Here is a 19,556-nt window from a genome sequence, read left to right as displayed (position 1 = left end):
GTGGTTATAGTCCGATATCGTTCATTTTAAATAGCGATCTGAGACGAGTGCTCAGAAACCTACATACCAAATTTCATCAAGATACCTTAAAATTTACTCAAGTTATCGTGTTAACGGGCGGACGGACGGACGAACGGACGGACGGACGGACGGACGGACATGGCTCAATCAAATTTTTTTTCGATCCTGATTATTTTGATATATGGAAGTCTATATCTATCTCGATTCCTTTATATATGTACAACCAACCGTTATCCAATCAAACTTAATATACTCTGTGAGATCTGCTCAACTGAGTATAAAAATGGCGAAGGTTTCCACCTTTTCGCAGTATGGATTATTATTATCCAAGTCCAAGAATCATCATTATACAACGCTTACTACAGCCATTAGTAACGTGTGCTTCTCCCACAGAAAACTAATGAGTACCAAGTAGTCGTGAAGTGCGATGTGAAAAGATTCAAATGAACGCATAAAAAACGAAAACGAAAAAAAGTAGCTTAACCGGAACCAAATAATTTGGCGCTTTTTAAGAAAATCTTTGCAACACACCGTTTAAAATAATAAACTTTTGATATCAAATCGATTAATTTTCGATAACATATCGATATATTTTCAGCTATAAATCGATAAATTTTCGATAGCTATTTTATGAAAAATCAATAACTTTTCGATTTCAAATCGATGAATTTTTTGTTTAACATATGATAATTTTTTGACAAACAATTGATAACTTTCGATATTAAATTGAAAACTTGTCGATAACAAACCAATACACAGTCGCCGAAAAACCGGCTACTTTTTTATGACATTTTCTATCGGTATTAAATAAATCAAACTTCGAGAACAAATCGATAACTCGCATGTACCCCCGTCGATAACACACTTATAACAAATTGATAGTTTATAGATAACAAATGGATAACACACCCATAACCTGTTGATAACAAACCAATAGCTACGTACATTAGACTGGGTCGATTTATTAACCGATATCGCTCCATCGATTTTTCGATATGATTTGGGCTCAGGAAAAAAGTTCAACTACGCATACCCAAAAACTAAATTTCGAGCCTGCGAAATTTTATTTTTTTAATTTTTTTCGGTTTTGATTTTTAAGGTTTTTTTCATAACTTACTAAAAAATTTTCATTTGATTGTAAAATTTTCATGTATACCCTGACCGACCGAAAAATGTACGCTAAAAACGTTGGCGATAACAGTTTTTTGAAAAAAAAAAATTTTTTTTAGTAGGTCATGAAAAGACCTGAAAAATCAAAGTCGAAAAAAAGTCAAAAAATTAATTTCGTAGGCTCTAAAATTATTTTTTTGGGTATGCGTAGTGGACATTTTTTTCCTGAGCCCAAATCCTATCGAAAAATGGATGGCGCCATATCGGTTAACTTTCGTCCATACAAATCACCCCAGCCCAATGTATATAGCAACCCAGTAAAAAATGGAAGGAGTAAGAACACTTGCGAAAACTATTCTCCAGTGGCTGGAGGCCCTTACCATGTTGCTCAAATTTCCCCAAACACGCCCCTCGAGAAAGAGTGCAGGCAGCACTCTTAGTGTAGCGATACGGTCCAAAACTTTCTGGCAGTTATACTGCCTAGCAAGCTTGATCAAACACCCGATGTTCCGCGTAATAAATGGAACTGCCAGCCCACACTTATACTTCGAGTGACAAACAAAAGCAATGCCGAACTTGTGCACTCGTCATTGTTCCCCTTATTCCGGAATTAGCACTCGAAATCGTAACACTTAATTATAGCAGTTTAACTTGAAGATCACTGAGATAACCGATTTTAGGAAGAGGTAGAGCATTGTCCAACTCTGTTGAAATGCCAATTTCCTTGGACTCCCATTAGAGGATTTCGCGGGTAAGTGGGTTTTTAAATGGGGCTTATCTCGGCTTAATATCCACAGCGAATTATTATTGTAGACTCAACGGTTTGTTATCTAGTTGCTAGCGCCCCGTCATTGCCTTCTCAACGGTATTTTATCTGCTTATTATCAACGGGTTACAAATGTGTCATCCATTTGATATTGAAGTTTTATCGGTAGCTATTTGATAACATACCGATGAGTCATCACCATAGTAAATTACCACGCTGATAATAAAGCACTTCGTTGCCAAATCGATAGCTACTCGATATCAAAGCGATTGCCTTTGAAAACAAATGGCTAATTTTAAATAAGAAATCACATTGGTAAAACTTCGACAACAAATCGATAACTTCTTGATCGAAAATCGATACACGATCGTTAAAAATCGATACAGTTTTGTGTAATAAATCTAGTAAAAAGCGATAACTTTTCGATAATCTTTCGATAACAAACCGAAAACACTTCAGTAAAAACTCGTTTTTACAAATAAGGTTTTCAATTCTAAATTCACTCAGAAAAAACTTGAATGAAATGGCACTTAAGAAATTTTGTTCGTCTTCGCATGGCCAAAATTTCTTCAAAATGAGGAAAAAATCCTCAATTTGAAGAAATTTTCCTCATTTTGAAGAAATTTGGTCATGCGAATGAGGAAAAAATGTCTTAAGTGCCATTTCATTCCCATTTTTCTTCAATCGGGAGAAATTTTTTTCTGAGTGTTCCTTTAACTATTGATATCGTTGAGGCAGTCTTTAGGAAGATATATCTGCCTTTGGTAAACATCCCACTGTTTTGTTCGTTTCAATTTGTTGCCTTTGAGTGCCATGTGATGGTCGTCAAACACGGATGCTTCTTTCATTCTTCATTCGCTTAAAATCACTGCTGTTACTACAGATTTAGTCTTGTGCCTAAGTTTGTGCAAAGTTTGTTGTTTTCCAGTTTTACGTACTTACCTCTTTTTTTTTTAAGAAACTTCCTTCTTGCTCCATTCTATTCTTTTCATATTGACAGCCATCCAAACATTCTCCTAGGGTACCCAAATATCAGAACTTTGTATTTAGGTTGTACGTTTGTATACTTTTGCACGAATTAGTAAGAATAATAGCAAGTTTTGAGTGATTGAAGCGCGACGTGTTTTGAAGCATGAAAGAAGTTTGAAATGAAGAAAAGGAAAACTCCGAAAATAAGTTCCAAATTAGGGCACGTCTTATGAAGCAGTGATTTCTGCATGCATTAATGTTTGTACATGTGTGTGTAAGTATGTAAGTTTAGTGTTTTCGTTTGCCAACATGGAAATGTTGAAAGTTAATATGACTTGAAGTAGCGGTGTTTTGTAAAATGGTAAGTTGAGTGATGAAATTTCTGATGCAGTAAATATCTGGTTTTTAATTTAAGTCGTTTCATAAAATATGTTGTTCTCATTTCGCGAACGTTATGCAGACATACATATTGTAACGAATTTCAGGAAATTCCGCTAATTTGAAACCTTCTGCTAACGTTGGAATCGCTAAACTACTGAATAAATAACTCGAATATTCAGTAATGCAAAATGGTATTTATTAGACTACTTTGGGAGTACTTCTCAATAACACTTATACTTCACAACTAATTGCGTGTTTAAATCAAACTGATTACTGATTACTCAGCTTGCGCTGCTTTTGTACTCTCCGTTGCTTCATTCGCATATTTCTACTAAAGTCTAGACGCTTCGCTTTCTAGAGCTGCTGTATCTCCTGCTTGGTAATTGAGGTACATATATGTATACCTATTTGTAGTTTATAATGTTTCTGCATGTGCGTGTGTATGGGGAAGTAACACTTCTGCTGATGACTACATATGTGTGTGAGTTATCTTTTCGTTGCCTTATATGTATGTGGGTAAATGATGATTGATTTGATGTACACAAGAGCGACAGCTTGCTTTATTGTTGTTGTGCCTTTATTTAATAACCTTAGTGATGTATCACGTGGTGATGCTAATATTCGTAGCAATATATAAAAACATAATAAGCAGGGCTGTTCACAAATTTTTTATATTGAAGTGCAAATCACAATACATATACAAAATTATATAAACACTGAAACTTTTTCAAACGAAAAAAAAAAATATATATATTTGTACGAATTAAGCGGGGATTGCCCTCATTGCTTTTAAATGTATTATAAGCTATAAACGAAACAGCTGTCACCTTGTCCATCCTGATGTCACGTTGTTTAAATTTTTCCCAAATTATTAAATAAAAAAAATTATTTTCAATGTTTAAAGAATTTTGATTGTCCCTTTAATGAATAAATTTTGAATTACAATTTTTGTCAGTGCTACAATATTTTTGAAAAATTGTTTGTTGTCAATTTGTTAATGTAAATTTGAATATCATACCCAAGTGCCTTGGCTTCATATGAAAGTGCTTTTTCTTTGCATTTTCTTATGAATTTCAGGCACTTTCATATGAATCGAATTTATATGTGAGGAAATATGGGAATGCTATGATTTTTTTTTTATATTCAAAGTGTGAACTCAGGGCAAAACAAAAACAAAAGTGCTATAAGTGTATAGGGGTTGAGCAGCTCTGATAATAAGTATTAAAAGGAGCAAATATACAAAAAAATATTATGACTGATTCAAAGGCGAGGGAAATAAAGAATGTGAGACTACGAATCCGAAATAAGGAAGTAGAAAAAGACATCCCTTAAATTTGAAGATTATGTTGAGAATGTCTCGAAAATATGTATGTATTTCTTATGTTTTTTTTGATGTTTAAAAATGCAGCTGAAATTTTTTCTTATTGTAGCTTGATTATTTGGCATCCCAATTTTAGGTAGTTACTCCGTTATTTTATACTTGAAGGGGCTGAAAAAACTATATGGAAACGTGTTCAGAGCTCAAAAGGACATCGGAAACCGTTTCCCAAAATCCTTAGAAAATATTATGCCACCTCAAATACGAGGTACGTTTTCGGAACGTCCGAGCAGCAAATCTAGATCGCTATAAAAAGTTGTGTAACACCTCTGGAATATTATTAGTAATTTGGTTTGATAGAGGTCTACGAATTTCGTTTATTACAAAGCTTAAATCTCAGATCTAATGCCTACAACACTCTTTATATCCAAAAAAGTGTGCCGGCATGGAATATCCGTAGCGTTGGAAACACCCATATACATATTGTAACGAATTTAGTGCAATTCCGCTTATTCCAAATCTTCTGCTAACGTTCGAATCACTAAACTGTTGCATAAATAACTCCAATATTGAATAATGCAAAAATGGTCTTTATTAGACTACTTGAAAATAACACTTATACTTCGCAACTGATAGCTTGCTTAAATCAAACTGACTGGTCGTGCCTCAACTGTTGCTGCTTTTATACTGTTTGGTTTCCTCGTTGGCATATTTCTAGGCTTTCTATTTCTAGAATTTACTAGTTAGTTACCAGCTATAACTACGTTTATAGCTTCTCATATACGTGTGTATATGTGAGTGATGCTTGCACAAATTATTGCCTACTTTTGGGAGTATCTCAGATATATGCATGTGTTTGTGCGTTGCTCTCCGCTGATTGTAAGAACATAGGTATAGACATAATGATTGATTTATTGATGTGCATACAAGTCACTGCTTTGTGTTGGCTTAGAGATGATAGCATCCCTTAGTGTTGCTAATATTAGTCACAATATTGAATAATGAAGTAGTAGAACGCCGATAAGAAATTGGTAACAATCCTATATCAAATCCAGAACTTTTCAATGAAAAATCAATAAATTTTCTATAGGTTAAACAAAGTTGAACTGGCCGGTCAATAAAGATTGAATGTGTGCATAGTGTTACCAGAATTTGTTTTACGACCAATCGGAAGAACACCCGTCAGGTACCAGGACTTATGTTACAGAATAACTTCGTTCTCTTGGCAAATACTAGAAGTTTTCTAGGACCTAGCTTACTTGCTGCCTCGAGATCTGTCAACTCTGCCGTCTCTAATAATTTTAGTCTTGACCTGGCGAGCGCAGGACATGAACAAAGGACGTGCTCAACCGTTTCTTCCTGCAGGTCGTGTAGGAAGTCACATGCTGTTACTGTCAGACCTAACTTATAACCATGTGACGCCAGAAGGCAGTGTCCAGTTAGTATGCCCATCGGGAGCCGTAAGTCTTCTCAGAGATATGACCCACTTTGTGAGTCTAATATCGCAGGTTTTGCACATGGCCTTAGACATTTTGCAGCACCGTGCTTGTGTTCACGCCTTTCCTGCTTGATGGATCATATGCAGCCCCTGTCCTCTTTAAACTTCTCCCAAACGGATTGGCACGTCTATCATCGTTTCAGCGAGTGTTGCACCCTCCTTTGCCAACTCATCGGCCTTTTCGTTACCTTCTATCCTTTTATGACCGGGAACCTAGTAGGTATAGATGTATGGTCCGGCCTGAGCGAAAATTTTCCAATGATTCTTTGCTTTCCAAAACACCACTTGATGAAGTACTGTGTGGGATTATTTGCCTTACCTTATTGACCCCTTCCATTATTTTGGAACCATTTCTGCACCCTGGCACCAACCCTCCGGTTAAATTGTGGCCCCAAAATCTCTTTCGAAGCTCAGGCACGGGACCAATTTTCGATAAGTGTTCGATACATTTTCTATACCAAATATCGAGACTTTTTTCGATAAATAGTCGACATTTTTTCAATGACAAAAAATTGATAACAAATCGATAACCTTTTTATAGATATCAAGCTTATAACATTCGATAACAATTCAATAACTCATCTAAACCTCGTCGATAACTCATAGATAAGAAGCAAGCCCATTTCCCGTCGACATTCCGCTACGTCTTCTTTCGTGAAATGCTTAGCGCAGAAAGAAATATAAAATTATTAGCCAAATTTCTTAAGCTTTTTAAACCAACAGCCGACTTTTAGTCATCACTATGTATGTTCTCTGGTAACGCACTTTTACTTGAAAGATAGCAAAATGTTAATAAGCGTAAAAGTAGGAATAGTTTGCTCGCTAAAATTTTAGAACATGACAACAAAGAAATAACAGCCAAAATGTCCAAAGTAATTTTTAAGAGGTTTCAGAATATGAAATTTCGAATTTCAATAGGCCACATAAACAAAAGTTAGCAACTCATTTTTTTTCGTGGAAAATCTGTATATTTTATTGGTAGTTTCTGGATTAACTTAAGGCGTTTTTCCCAATCAGTATTGAGTTAGGTGGTTTTTACAAATTCAGGCACACGAAAATTCGACTTAGGTTGTTTGCATATTAAATTATCTCGCACTAGTTCATCTAAAAAGCTGGCTCTAGTATATATCGTAAAACTGGCTTTTGTAAAAGCTTTAAAATTCACCTCTTTTTGCTGTTAGCTGTTTTGACAGCTTTTGGGACAAACAACAAACAAGAAGCGTTACAAACTGTTATACCAACACGAGCAATAAGCAAAAAAGGTGAATTTATTTTATTTCACCTTCTTTGGACTAAATCTACCCCATATTGGCCACGGAAAAACAGCTTAAGTCGTTAAAAATTATTATTTGCTTAGTCAGAACAGCCAAGGTAACCTTGGTGAATCAAAGAAGGTATCTTTGATTTGTATCGAAGAGGATAAAAAAATCTTTGAGAAATGCTATATTTTAAAAGAAAATGACAATGTGAAATGTCAGAATGCAATAAAATAGAATGAATAAAATGATCTTGTCTACTTTGTTAAGCGGCAGTTACCCACGAACGTACGTAGAAAAAACGTGTCAGCTGACACGACCTAACTTATGAGTGTGCAATGTAAACGAAAACTTACCGACGTTCAACGCACGTACGTACGTAGGCCGGAACGTGGAAATCAAAACAATTTTGATTTTTTCCGTAAGAACGTGTCAGCTGATCGCTCTCTCACAAGACAGAGTTGCCGATTAAATATTTTGTGTGCTATGTTTGGACCAATTGCAGTTATTATACAAAAAGGCCTAATAATTGTTTAAAATTTTGTTGAAATATCCTTAAATTATTATATAAAATTGGAGGTTACAAATAAATGAACTAGAAATTCTTATTCAGTATTTGTTTCTGCCATTTGCACCATGAAAAATTGTAATTCCAAAAGTTGATGTTTGCATAAGCATGCATGCAAACTGGTCAATGGCAACAGTGCTTTGCTGTAAACAATACACACACAAATATGTTATGTACATGTACACAGACGCACACATTGATTCCTACGGGCATGAGGGTTCGGTCAAACGTGTTTCGTACGACAAACGTCCGTACGTACGGCACACGTCGGTGGGTAACTGCCGCTTTACTCTTTGGGTAAAACCTGTTCCGAAATCGGGGTGCTTTTTGGCAAACAATTACTTTTCTTTTCATTTTCTTCAGCAAATATATAAGAAAAGCTGAAAAGAAAAAACTAAAAAAAAAAGATTTATAAAGTAAACATATTTTAAATTCATTTTACAATCATTGGAAAATATTTCTATGCACTTGAGCAATGTATGTATGTACATACATATATGCATGGAACAAGATTTAATAACCTATTTACATATCTGCTTTTAAAAATAAGGTGCTGGCATAATAACCAATCTCAAAATAACACAACTCAAAAGCACTGAAATATAAGCCCGCTATCTATACGATGTTAAAAGTGTTTGACTCGGATGGCAGCGACCCTGCCTTTGAACCTATGAAAATTTACGATATCGCAAAAGCGCGGTTTAAGACTTCGCTTAAGTGAAATTACCACTAGAGCCCGCCCACAATTCTTGGAAAAATATATCAAAGACATCTACCTAGAATCAAGGAAATTTTCATTTCTGCATTAAAAAGTGGAACTTTCAACAGATGTCCCCACTAGAAAAGACTTGTGGCAATTTTTTTTGTGATAGGATTATGGCCGCCGAGTGGCACGGCAATCGCAAAGGAAACGCAATCGAGCGAGATGTTTATCAAGAATCACACAGTGCTTCCGTCAGTTGAGTATTTGAATGATAGAAAATTTGTTCTCTGAAGGCTGGCTTGAGCCAACTGCCAGCCTTTACCATCTAACATACCCCAAATTATTTTGAAATGCCCAAATTTTATTTTGATCTATAGCCAATGCTATTAGTTTCATACCATCTCCTCGGGGGTGTGTCATCAAATTTCAGTATAAAAGGGGCATTGTTGCAAAAGCAAAAACAAATTTTTTAAAACTAAAGTTTACTTTATTTGTTCTTCGAAAATAAAATAGAAATAATTTCATCTATTTTTCTATAAAATTTTGCTCAGATTTTTATTAAACATTCCAGTAAAATGGGAAGTCACATTTGTCTATTTTGATTCGGTTCATAAAAACTAAGTTTTTTGGGAACTCGACTTTGGCTACAAGTTTGGACGGATTGATTGAGGTGGATCCCAGTGCCCATCCAACATTGGCTTTCTCGAACATGCATACCTGAGCAAGTGTTTGGACGTGGCAAGAGGAGGAGCGCGGTTTAACATGGGTATGTTCCCTTCTCGCGAAATCACCACCAACACGAATGTGACCCGGGATCGAAATCACCATTGTGGTACAATGAGAGGCTAGTGCGGTTAGCGACTGGGCAATTATTACTGTGAAAGAGCTCCTGCATTGAAGAGCTTTGATCACTGCTTGACTATAGTAGTAAATTGCAACGTGCGTGAGATTATTGCATAGTAGCCATCGAGCAGACTGTTAGTTCTGTGCGAGGGAGAATGATCTTTTGAGTAGATACCACTGACATAGCCCGTCATTTTGGGGCCATCCGTGAAAAGTGCTGCGGGTTTTTGGGTATGGAGAGAAGACATTATCCCATTCGTGTCGCTCGGGGATTCTGATAGAGAATTTGTTATGTAGAGGAGGGCTGGCGTAAGATAATTTAGTTGATGAAAGTTTTGCGAAATGCCTGCAAGAATGGAAAAATCTGAGGTCGCTCCAGGGCTTGACAGCATTCAGTCTTACCGCATTAATATCGCCTGGAGCTTACAAAGGCATTATGATACAAGAATTGTGGTTGACCGCTACATTCTAGTCATCCTGCCGACTGTGATGTTTCTTTGGAATGCTGCGCTGTACAACAATTCCATAATGTGTGGCTTTAAATTTCACGCTTTGCCCACCGCTGCTTTACAGTAGTAGACGGCGGTTATGTTCGTTCTGGAACTGCCCTCGATATGATTGTTTCAGTTCAATTTATGGTCTAATATAACTCCGAGGTATTTAACCTCTAGTGAGAGTTCGAGCATTACCCCTTTTAGTTCAGGTGGTTTAACCGGTGATATTTTGTGACGTCTAGTGAATAGAACCGCAGTATTGACTTTGAGCCGGATTTGCCTTTGTTTTTTACTCAATGAACTACAAAATAAACTACCCGATGTGGGTGTAATTAGATACATACGTAGCTTATAATGTTGGCCATATTGAAAGCTACTTTGCTTTCCGGGGAAGGCAGAGCCAAAGCGAGCTTTTGTTTCAGTACGAAGTTTCCTAATACTTAAAACTAACTTTTCCTTGGTAACAGAGTTCTATCACGAAAGTTATGTTAATAACAGAGGAAAATTGAGAACAGGTGTTGTTTTGAATACTGCTAATTGAGAGCATACACCAACACACGCACACACGTAGTTACACAGCGGAATATAAAACACCACCTGTCACCACCCACTGCTGTTATGGATTCGCCGCATATTTTCGGAGTTGCACCACTGCCCATCGAACACATTTCACTGGCGTTGCATGTACGAGTTTGATACGAACATGCAACATCTGCACGGTAGGCCGACGATTCAAACTAATAGCAAACTTCAGTATTTCCTATTGCCTTATACATTGTTGTTCGACTTGTCGGTGGTTCCGTTTGATGGACAACGACACCATTTGTTAGCTGCGACACCAACGAATGGTGACGCCGACATCTACATCATTTGGTTTCGCGTTACTCTGTATATATTTTTCAACTGTGGTTTTTTGGCAGCTTTTGCCGACTATGACAACGATGACGACTAACATGACTTGGGCAAACGACCTGCTAACCGAGTAAACGCAAAATTCGTTGGAATGCATTTGTAGCACAATCAGGATAGTTCAACGTTGGCATTCAAATCGAACGGATGTCCTGTGACCCGATGAGATGTCCTGTGACGCGATGAAACGCGGCCACGTGTATGATGTACGTATGATTTAGTAATAACGGTATTTACGCGTGAAAAGTTAACGGGTTCTATATGTCGTTTGTTTGTGTGTGTGTATTTGTGCAACGTAAGTGTGCTCCTTGTGAACGCAAGCAAAATTTGCTGATGAGGTTTATTTTAGATGTGAAACAAAGTTATGAAGCAAAAAAGTGCGTGGAGCGCAAAGTTTAAAAAATGTTTCACACACACACATTAAAGTGATATAAACACACACAAACACCCGGCAGCACGTGTGTGCAATAAATCATAAGCCATATGAAATCTACGCGACTTTGATGCTTGATGGATTGATACATTGGTGTGTGTGTTTGTGTGTGTGCGCTACTTTTGCATGACACACACTGAAAGGCACCAACAAAAATAAAAAGAAAATATTATTAATAAATAAAAGCTATATTATCAAACATCGTGAAGCGGAAAAGAAATCGCAAGTAATTCAGTGTGAAAATTGAAACATTTTACGTGAATGTGCGTTTTTTTTATTGTTTTATCAAACCGCACGCACACAGCAAAAGCATTAACAGCACACACATACAACTAGAGAAGTGAATAAAAAATTAAAAAAGCGCATGAATGCTTAAAAAGCTTTTGAAAATAAAAATATCCACATTGTTATGTTAAAATATGAGAAAAAATTGTGCTTGCAATTTGTGCATAAAAATTGACGGAAAACGGAAATGGCTGGTAAAGTGCAAATATAAATGTGGGCGTATGAATTGTTGAATGATATAAAAGGGGCAAACAAAAGTAATCATCAATATGATTTGTCGATATAAAAAGGTAAAGGTCACGGACAATTTTTTTGCATGTATGTATGAATGTATGTATCTATGTATATGTAATGCCTTTGTCCAATGCCTTATTTTGTGTGTGAGCAAAAAAAAATATATATATTTATTTATTTATGATTGTTTTTTGTCAAAGTGTTGCTGAGTGCTTGTCGCAAAGTGAGATATTTTGCTGTAAAGAGTGCGAATAAACATATGAAAGTAAACACGATATCGATATGAAATTTCAAAATGCGCTCACAAAGAAAAAATCTTAGCAAAAAAAATTTACGCAAGCAGATATCATGCTGAGTTGAAAATGCCTCATTTGTTTTATCTGTTTTGATGACGAAATTTTTTGTTTAAACATATTGGTGACTGAATGAGTAGAATAAATATTTGATGAAGGTTTTACATGCAGACTCTTGAAAAATTTCCAACATATCCCCATTGCTTGCTTAAAAAAAAAAAATAATTATTGTATGCTATTTTTAAATTAATCGAGCCACGGGAATTTTTATTTGGACAATGCTTAATTCTGATGAATTTTGAATTCAAAATTTTAACATAGCTAACTACAAATGTATAAAAAAAAGAATTAATAATTGTAAGGCGCGACAACCTCCGAAGAGATTTAAGGGCGAGATTCTCTTCCAATTTGTGTCGTGCTCCTTATAATTTTTCCTACAAATTTGGGGATAAGGCCTACTTGTTTTGTGCCGACTTCGAACGGCATCTGCAAGACAGATGAGTTTTCACTGAGAGCTTTTCATGGCAGAAATACATTCGGAATGCTTGCCAAACATTGCCAAGGGGTGACCCCGCTTAGAAACATATTGTTCTAATTGAAAAAAAACTTGTTTCTAAATTTTGATGTTGTTTACCCGGGGCGTAAACCCAGGATCTTCGGTGTGTATGGCGGAGTACGCCGTTAAAATGCAAACTAATTGCGCTCCACCTTTCTACGTTTTTCTCATAAACGGCTATAATGACTTATAGGGTGAGATCCCAGGCCCGCTAGATGTCATTTACTTTTTGGTTAACAAATTTTACTATAAAGGCATGCATATCCGCTACCTTTATCCGTGAGCTATATATTTCGAGCATTGCAAATTTGTCGTGATTACGACATTCTCTACATGCCACATCTGCAATGGTTTTTTGTGTCGTCAACGGGTTTCGCGTTACAGCCCCGAATTTACATTATTTTAGATCCGTGTTTTATGTAAAAATTCGCTAAAATATTATATTTAGATATAAGTCAGAATTTCAACTAAGAAAATTTACAAATTTGGAAATATGGGAGTAGCAGCACCCTTTGTAGAATTGCATTTTCAGAGCCGAGCCAATTTTCTTTGGAGAAAACGGTGTTTGTCAACAATGCCCTTGTTTACTTAAAAACTGGTTAATGGTGCAAACTAGAGCTGCAAAAGTATCGATATAAATATCGATACATCGAGTACTAGGTTCATGGTGCGATTATCGATGTTTTTTTTCTAAATATCGAGTACTGTATTCTCATTTCGTATTCCTTTTTCTAGCGACAGAATTATCAGCGTCTAAAACCTTGGTAAGACAAATAGAACATGAATAAATAAAATTACATACATTAGGGCTGACTACATTCAACACGGCGTCTACAGACCACAATCACAATAAAGCAAAGCTTGACGACAACCGTAGCCAAGCATTGGCCTCTTAATTACTTTGAAAGCGGCAGCCACCAATATAAATTACAGCAAAAAGAAGCGAAAAATTTAGAAAAAAATATTAATTATGTTTAAAAAATGTCCAAAAGAATGATTTTAGCTTTTATTATCTGTTATTTACTTCTATTTTAATTTTTATTGACAAAATAAAAAGAACGCCACTTACTGTCGCTTCCCAAAAATATAATTAGGTTTAATCTGGCTACAACGGCTTTCGTGATTGATTGTCGTGTTGCTCTGTCACGCCGAAAATAACGACGCTCATAAGAACATGTGTAAAAATAATATGACAGATGTGGCGGCTACACCGCCGTCGTGAATGTAGTCAGCCCTAATATGTCAGATTTGTGTTTATTTTATATGAATACCTAACATGTTGGTGGCTCTGAATATTGAAAAATTCTTACAAAAGTTTAATGTGAAAGGTACGTTATTTTTTTCATATTTAATACACATATATACATGTATTCGTATATGTAGATATACACGCAACAGAAGACACCATTGAGTAGGAAGACGAAAATTGTGTTGCCAAAAAGCTACGAAGTACAAAGTCAAGCATTTGGATCCATTTTGACAAAATCAGTAATACTTTCGCAATATGTCACTATTGCAAAAAATGTTATAAAACTAGTTGTAATACGACCAATTTGTTCCACCATCTAGAACGATCGCACACAACTGCAAATTTAGATTCACATAGCTGCCAAATAAGATTGATTTTTATATGAAAAAAAAAAACATATGAAGATCCATCATCACGTAAAAAGGCTTTTGACACCACCCTACTAGGGTTTAGTCAACGCATACGTTCGACCTTTTCCCATAGTGGATGACAAAGGGTGTTGTTACTTTGTATATAGCCTCGTTTCGCTGTATAAGCTGCCATTGCGGACAACTTTGCAGAATGTGATTTATGATCATTTCGAAGTAATGAAGACAATACTACATATATATATATATGTGTATATATTGTATTTACATAAATGTTTGAAATATACCTGATATTACTTTTACGAGTTTTGAGTAAGCCCTTTTCACTATAAAAAAATTCGATATATATCGCGATATATCGATACACTCCTTCTTAAATATCGAAAATATCGAGTAAGCCGAATATCGATACTTTTGCAGCTCTAGTGCAAACTAGCGGGAAACACACCGTCACTATACAAACTATCAGTACAACATATCTCGTTGGTGGCAACACCTAGCCAAAGAGCTTTAGAATGTAATTCAATATGTACTAAATTTCATCCAAATCGGTAAAGTGGTTTCCGGTATGGTATCGAATATAAAAAGGAATATACATGGTAAAGTAAAGTGGTAACCACAGGGGGCGACTCTACTGGAGGCCCCCAGATCTTGGACCTCTACGACAAAATTAGAAATTTGCAACCGAGTACCTATTGTACTTTTGCTGAGCACCGCCGTGGTGTGGTGGTAGCGTGCTCCACTTACCACACCAAAGGGGTTGTGTAGCGCAACCCTCTCAGGTGGTTGCCAGTGCAATATATAGCTTCTTCAACCCAATGGTCAATCTCACCTACCCGTGTCAAATCCTGTTTCATTAACAGCCGAGGATCTGGAGTCCCCTAACTCCTGATGGATCTAGGGGGTGGGAGGGCGGTATGGCCTAGAAGGTTGCATATGATCATACCAAATAGTTCCCGAGATGGTCGGGCTAGTAACTTTATTGTGCATGTTACCGCAACGTACCGGTTCTGTATCTGGTAAATGACCATCAACACCGATAATACTCCCCAAGACCTTCGGAGAGTGTCCTTATCGCTATAACAACAACAACAACAGTAAAATACCTCGTTTATTTGGTTACCAGCATTGGTACAAATAACAGCATCAGCTCTGAAACCCAGCGAAAAATCACTCTTGCAACCTAATGCCACTTTTTACTAGGTAGGCAATTTGAAAGTAAAGTCCTCTTTATTTTTGTGATAAAAAAGTTGTGATATGCGAGTATGTTAGCTTGATCAGGGCTGTTACCGATATTTATTCTCGGAGACATATGTGTCCTTGTGAATGCCTGTAGGGAGTGCCGTAACCATTTACATCCTTATATGGCCCTTGGCAGTGGGCTGAATTTATATGCAGGGAATCGACTCCTTGTTCCGATAGCTTCTGCAGACTAAAATTTTTGTTGTACAGAAGAATTGTAGAAGCGTCTGTATTCTATTGTGAAGCGCTAAATACTTTCACTGGCCAAATATATCATTGAAACTGCACAATCATTTTGGTTGATTCTAGGCAAGTTAGTTGGCCTAATAGTGTATTCCTCGATTTGCTTTGAGAAGTTCACTCAGTATTGGTTGTACTGAGTTCTTCACTTCGTTCATGGCCATTTCGGAAAATTCCCTGACGATTCCATTAGCAATTTCGTTCTATTCGATATTGCTGTTCTCTGCAAGGAGGTATATTGAGAAATTCTGTGTGCACCAGCGAGTTTCAAAATTTACCCACAGATTGTATGACCTTAAGTCCCACATGCACAAAGTCAAAGAGTTCCGCTTTATTCCATTGTTAAATACTACTAAGAATAGCAATTTGACTTGGAATAGTAATAAGAAATAATAATTGTAGGGCAAAGCGGCTGAGAAAAGGAAAGAAATAGGAACAAGTTTAGAAAAAGGTGAAGTAAAAATAATATAGCGATGCAGAAAAAGAAGAAACGGAAGCTAATGGAGAAGAGCGGCGGGAAAATTGGGAGAAAAGGAAGAGAGGAGCAAAGATTAGAAGCGGAGTATAATTTTTCTAATGTAGAGAAGTCAAACTTTTGGATGGACATTGTCTGTTGTTTGCAGCTTCATTTTTAAGGTTGCCCAAAAACATCATAAATAAATGCGAAGCCACATAAATACAATTTATTATTTTGCAATATTTTCTAATTAAATGAAGATCTTCCAGCGATAAAAAACATTCTAACTTTAAATTTGGTTATGTTAATGCTTCAATGTAATTTGTATGTATGTACGTAAGTAACTATTTGTATGTGCAAGCCAACAAAGTATCGCACAACAATAAGAACAACAACTAAAACAACTCAATTAATTAATTAAAATAAAGCTTAGCTATACAATATGCGACTTTAAAGGCATCCAAGTAATAACTTTTTTGTTTGTGTTGTAATAAAAGCTTAACTTTGTTGTAAATAATTCATTAAAAATAAGCTGCGTAGCAATACATTTTTAAAGCATTGGCGTTTTTATGTGTTGCTATTAGCAACTGATATAGACAAAAAAAAATGATTATTACACGCAATTTATTTAATAACTAAGAAGGGCGTCAGGCAAATGTTTTGTAACATTTTAAATGATTATAGCACAAAATAAATGTAAGTCAATAAATTTAAACAGATGTAAACACTATTTAAATGACAAAGTCGTTAAATTTTATTCAAATTAATTAATAGGATTTAAATTATTTTCGCCAATTTGAAATTCGATTCGCGTACATATAAATAGTCTTTAGTTAATGTTTATTTGCAAGTGTTAATACAGTTAGGGGAATGTATGCCAAATATGGGCGTTATGGCGTAATATAAAAGATACTTAGTACAAAGGCCATGCCACAATGAAGTTTACAGATGCGTTCAACGCATTCTTATGCATGCCAGTGACATGAGCCACAATCACGCAAGATATTGCTTTTATAAATATTAACCAACTTCAGACTTAGCAATTGAAGTTTATTTCGCCTGACCCATTCACATAAAAAATTTAGCGAAGCACTACTATAAACATTACCACTACACCAGAAAAATATTGTGTGACCTATTCACTTGTAAAACTGCAGTTTTTAACAGGGAAAAATGTGAGAAAAGTACCAACGAGTGAACAAATTAATTTCACTTGCAAAGTATGAAAACACTCATAGTCAAAGCAAGTGTTGAATTCTTCTTCTTATGCTTGGCTTGCAACAAAAATTAGAAGATGGCTACTTTTTCATGTCAGATGGCGCCTATGTCACTCGATCTGCAGCTCTCCATAAATGCGCGCATTCTACTCATCATGCATAAGATTGCGTTAAACGCATCAATATGAAAAATTGCTAATGTGACGGGGCTTTAAATGCTACGCGATGAAATTTCAAAAGCCGTAACCAACAAAACTAACAACATATTTTAGTGAATGTTAGTTATTAGATATTTTTTCGCATTATTAATCTTGTCTTGTTTTATTTTAATATATCCATTATGGAAGCTTCGACCCCTTCACATCTTCATCGTGAGTCTGGTTACCTTGCAAATAAAAATTTGAAAACTTTGTTGTTTCTACCTTTCACTCCACCAGAAATTTTTATTATTTTTTTGTTGCGTTGTCAACAGGTTCTGAAGTACACTGACGAGCAAATCTGGATCAATAATATGTAATTGGGTGTAAGACTGGAACAATGAAATTGTTCAATAAAAACGCAACGAAACCTATTAATATAAAGGAAGAAAACGGAAGGACAGGTAAATTGAGCTGAAGCAAAACCGTAAAACTGAAATTGACAATATAAGAAAAGAAGCATAAGAAGAAAAGAACAAACGGATAAAGAAAACGTTGGAAAGGAAGAATAAGCAGAAGAAAAAAAAAGAATTCGAAGATGAAAAAGAAGAAGGGTAAAAAGTAGAATAAGAAGAGGAAACAGAAGAAGATGAAAACGAAGAAAAGAGATAATTTGTCATAATGATGAAAGTGACGGCGACAATAATGAAGGTGATGCGATTGACGGAGTTACCTCGGAGGCAGATTGCACATGTCCGGCTTCACAGCTTCGCTTTCTACGGCTTAAATTTATATTAGGCGAAGTAGCAACTAAATTTCGATTACGCTGAATCCATCACATAAAGTTTGCGTCATATTGATATTTTCCGAAACCAAAAAAATAAAAATCATCACATGGTTTGAAACTAAGTATAAATTTTACACTAAACTAGATAAATTATGAGAAAAGCTTTTTTAAGGCTGATACGTTCACCGTTCCGGTAATGGTTATAAAGGAATAGCTTTCCAAAATTAAGTGATTAGATCAGCACTAGGTTGGACTAGGTGGTACTGGTGATCTCACACAGATTCAATTAATCCATGCGATAATCTTTATGATATAGGCCAGTGTAGACATTTTCCAGTTCACCGCCTAGCTGTTGCTACCTGATCTGATACTCAAGAGGCACTCTTAATAGTTGGCTTTAAGCATTTATACGTGCCTTCCTTTATTTCTACATGTTTAAGCAAAGTTCTTGGAGCTAACTTATTCTTTTTCTGATACACACCGTTTTACCTCCTAACCGATTGTTTATGATGTCATCAACATTTGTTTTTTCCCCAAGTACTTTGGAGAAGGTAGCCGAGGATTTCCGTGGATCTCAGAGCTACGGATGTTCTGCAGTTTCATGTTTTTGATGATGAAGTGTCGGAATTTCCGTTTTATCAAAACTTCCGATTCCGGTTCTGGTAAACATACATCTGATGCCAATTGCGTTAGTATTATAGTGCGGCATAGAGAACCTTCAAAATTTTGTAGTGATTGACAGTCCCCTCGTAGCGCCATGGGCATAGATATCTAATGGGCATAGTATTTCGCCAATCAGATCGTGAATAGTGTACAGCACGTTTAGTCTGTGGTAAAGTCAAGTTTCGTGAATTGAAAAACCAGCACAGATCAGAAACACTGCCAACTATTTAAAGCCAAATATTGGTGCCTGCGGCAATCGCCAAAAATCCACCAGCAAATGAAATAGGTTCTTGTAAAAAACCAACATATGAATAGTTGATAGGGATGTTTGTGGTGAAAACTTGAACTAGCCCACCCGATTTTAGTTTCCATATATTACCATATGCCCAGGGACTTAATATGAATGTATGTTTCTCTCTATCCTGATTATTTCCTGTGATTGTTTACAACCTAAGATACATTCAGATGTGGGCTATGAGAGACTATAGTCTAAATTGCTGCTTAGTTGGCATTGTAAAAAGCTATTTTCCTCCATTGTTTCTACAGCTTTCATTACTGG

The 19,556-nt window shown here is 36.0% G+C and overlaps 1 protein-coding gene across 2 annotated transcripts in view; it reads left to right on the top strand.

Moving 5' to 3' along the window:
- Positions 1-19,556, top strand: part of dpr3 (defective proboscis extension response 3) — a 663,598-nt gene that overhangs the window by 298,725 nt on the left and 345,317 nt on the right. The window contains exon 1 of one of the 2 annotated variants that reach the window (XM_067768745.1): positions 10,735-11,844. The exons of the other annotated variant lie outside the window; for it this stretch is intronic. The gene's annotated coding sequence lies outside the window, so the exon portion shown is untranslated. Of the gene's footprint in view, positions 1-10,734; positions 11,845-19,556 lie in introns of those variants that run through there. 2 annotated transcript variants of the gene reach the window in all.

Source organism: Eurosta solidaginis, chromosome 2, assembly GCF_040869045.1.
Source record: "Eurosta solidaginis isolate ZX-2024a chromosome 2, ASM4086904v1, whole genome shotgun sequence".
NCBI lineage: Eukaryota > Metazoa > Arthropoda > Insecta > Diptera > Tephritidae > Eurosta > Eurosta solidaginis.
The sequence above is the reverse complement of the archived record's forward strand: the minus strand, read 5'-3'. Positions and strand labels throughout refer to the sequence as shown.